Source organism: Mus pahari, chromosome 1 (genome assembly GCF_900095145.1).
Source record: "Mus pahari chromosome 1, PAHARI_EIJ_v1.1, whole genome shotgun sequence".
NCBI lineage: Eukaryota > Metazoa > Chordata > Mammalia > Rodentia > Muridae > Mus > Mus pahari.
In genome coordinates, this window is record NC_034590.1 from 19,062,095 (window position 1) to 19,065,963 (window position 3,869).

Here is a 3,869-nt window from a genome sequence, read left to right on the forward strand (position 1 = left end):
GGAGAGGGAGAGGGAGAGGGAGAGGGAGAGGGAGAGGGAGAGGGAGAGGGAGAAAGAAATAGCATGGACTTTAGAAACCTTAAAGGCCACCCCAGAAGCACACCTCTTCCAATAATGCCACACCTCCTAATCCTTCCTAAATAGTTGCACAACTAACTGGGGACCAAGTATTCAAGTAAATGAGCTTATAGGGTGGGCTGTCCTCATTCAAACCACCGAAATAACATATGTATACTTAAAATGCACACCCAGAAGCTGGAGTACCATGACAGAGAGATGAGAAGCCAAGACTTCAGGTCCCGTCTCCCACACGAGCCTCTACCAAGGCCTTGGGAAGAAGCCGAAATGGCCTAGGTTTTTCAGTAATTTACTCATTTTCAGAATAAATTACTTTAAGAAATCTGTTATGATCCTTGTATACTTCTCTTCTGGCTTATTCTTGTGTTTGGTGACATTGATGGGCATGTCAAAGTCATAAATAAATAAATAAATAAATAAATAAATAAATAAATAAATCTCTTTTGGGTTGAGTGGAATATATTTTTTTAAAAATGGAATATAAAACAGAAGCAATAAGGTTGAATGGTGAAATAAACTGAAATGATTCTGACATTGTGAAGATGACTGTATCTAAAATGCATTTAGAGCATTGTTGTAATATGAATATGAAGTGTCCCTTGTTGGTCATGTGTCTGAACGCCGGTGGCCAACTTTTGGACGGCTGTGAGACCCTTAGAAGGTGGGGTCTGGCTGGAGGAATTACGTCACGGGGGGGCGGTGCTTGTCGGTCTTATAGCTGGCCTCACTTCCTGTTCATCTCCTGATTCCTGACTGTCGGTGCTTTATGACCGGTAGCCTCCTACCCCTGTCACTGCCTTTCCTGACAGGATGGAGTGTACCCTCAAAGTGTAGCCAAAATCAACCCTTCCTCCCTTGAGGTGCCTCAAGGTGGTTAGTCACAGCAGTGAGAAAGGCAATTAATGTAACCAAACAAAGGCATAGATCCGGGGCTGTACCTCAGTGGTGAAGCCCTGTGCGTGATGCCTAGCACCGAAGGACGTGGGGGGCACAGAAGGGAAAGAGACCCTATTATTATTATTATTATTATTATTATTATTATTATTAACTTTTTATTGCTTCTTTGTGGCTTTCACCTCATGCACCCAATCCCACTCATCTCCCTGTCCCTGCATAACTGCCCCCTGCCCTTGCAAACCCCACTCACACACAGAAAGAAAAAAAATATCATTATGGAAGCTGTGGTGTGTCACAGTGTGTCCCACAGTGCACCCTTTTGTCCAGACTTCTTCACTTGCAAATGTTCACTGCAGCGAGTCATGGGTCTGGTTTGAGGCCTCTGGCTTCTGCTACATTATCAATACTGGATTCTCAGATATCCGGTTGTTGCCCTGGGCCATGAGGTCCTGTAGCTTTAAGTACTAAGCCTGTAGGAATAGTCCCTTAACAGGCTTGCGGTTCATTGATGAGGTAGATGTTGGGGTGGGCCAACTCAAGGCCCTGGAGCTGGGCCTGGGTGGTAGCTGAGCTGGTCAGCCCACCAGCTGTCCCACACCATCAGGGCAAGCTCTCCAGCACTGGCCCAGCCAGTTCAGCCAATGCCACAGCAGGCAAGGAGAAGAGTCAGTTCTCCCTGTCTCGTGCCCTCTGGGCCAGCCCACCTGCACCCATGCCAGCAGAGCCAGCTCTGTTGCACTGCCCAGGAGCCATGCGAGACCTGCTCTCCCAAGTACGGCCGCTGAAGAGGGGCGGGTGAACTGTCCTGCTCTCATGTCTTCAGAGCCAGCTCTCCCAGGATGTCCAGGCAAGAGGTGGGACCAGCTTTGCACAGAACTCAGACATCGACATGGTTCTAAGCAGTAGCCCAGACCGGGGATGTCCACCTGGCCGTTGGTGGTAACAGACCTGGATGGAGAAGGGGTTGTTTCTGGCAAGGTCTGCCCACCTGGACGCTGTGGATCCTGACTTGGGGTCAATTCCGGTTTCCTCCCTGCCCAGGCTGGGTGGTACCAGGCTAAGGGTTGTCTAGGACATGGTCTGCCTGCCCGGCTGTGTGAAGCTAGACTGGTGGTTGTCTCAGGCTTGCTCCCTACCTGGGCACCATGGTGTCAGACTGTCAAGAAAAGAACTAGTTAATGGAGTTCTGTTAAAGACTCTGATCTGGTGATTAATCCAGCCGAGGAAGAAAAGTAAATTATAGGAACATATTAGGAAAATATGTTTTGCTGACCTGACAGCAACAAGGCGACATAAAATTCTTAAGACGCCACTGTAGCAAGACCACAACACCAGCGAAACGTTTTTGAGGTTTATCAATCAGGCAATATTTAAAATTATCACCACATGAGAAAATTCAAAATCCTTTGAATCCCCACAGCCACTGGAGGAAAGACACTTGAAATTCTCCCAAATATGACACTGCTCTTGAAACTGTAGGTGATGTTTCCAATATAGGGGTGAGCCTGAAAGCAATATCCTAAAATTATCAATGTCACAAAACAAGTTCAGCCAGGTGGAATGACTGCTCTGCTCTATATGGAAACAATGTAACAACAACAATAATAAAACATCGATAGAGGAGTCTCTGAAAGGTTGAAAGACAGAAAGAGGCAGCAGCAAGAAGAGAGAACCCAGGAAACACTAGCGGAGCAGAAAGGGGATAATGATAGGGAAGTGATTCAGGACATGTCTGCTTGGTTATTTTGTTTTTGTTTTCTTGTCTTAGAAACACTTGAACAGCCTACATACAAGTCATTTTTATCTTAAAATTTTACATTTGAAGGCTGGGAAGATGTCTGGGTGAGTGAAGTGTTTGCTTCCTATCCTGAGGACCTGGGTTCCATCCCTAGCATCCACATAAAAGCCAGGCACAGAATTGTGTACCATAACCCCAGTCTCCATGGGAGCAGAGACAGGAAGGTCCCTGAAGGTCGCTACTCAGTTAACTTAGCTTGATCAACAAGCCCCAGGATCAGTGAGAGAGCATGACTCAAAAAGTGAGTCATGTGAGTGTGTGCATGTATGAAGGTGTGGGAGTGTGTGCTCATATGCAGGTGTGGGAGTGTGTGCACACATGAAGGTGTGGGAGTGTGCGCATGCATGAAGGTGTGGGCGTGTGCATGCATGAAGGTGTGTGAGTGTGTGCATGCATGAAGGTGTGTGTGTGTGAGTATGTGCATGCATGAAGGTGTGTGAGTGTGTGCATGCATGAAGGTGTGTGAGTGTGTGCATGCATGAAGGTGTGTGAGTGTGTGNTGTGCATGCATGAAGGTGTGTGAGTGTGTGCATGCATGAAGGTGTGTGAGTGTGTGCATGCATGAAGGTGTGTGAGTGTGTGTGTACATAGAAGCCAGAGCAGTGCCCAGTGTCTTCCTCCGTCACCCTCCACCTTATTGTACACACATTTGGACTTGAAATGTCTCTTTGTGAGAGAGCTGTACTTTTAAAAGTTCTATCCGGGCCTGTAAGATGGCTCAGTGGTTGAAGGTGCTTACCATCAAACCTGAAAACCTTGGTGTGATCTCTGGAACCCACCGGATGGAAGGAGAGAACTGATTCCCACAAAGTATCTCTTGACTTTCACATGTGTGTTGCACGTACGTGCATACACACACACACACACCAAATAAATAAATGTAATAAATGTCTTGAGAATGGCATATTTATTTTCTAAAATTCAAATGAAGCTTTTTAGATAAAGAAAAACAAATGTTACAAAGTAGAACTTTTTTGGTTTTTTGTTTTAAAGATTTATTTATTTTATATGAGTACACCATTGCTCTCTTCAGACACAACAGAAGAGGTCATCAGACCCCATTACAGATGGTAGTGAGCCACCATGTGGTTACTAG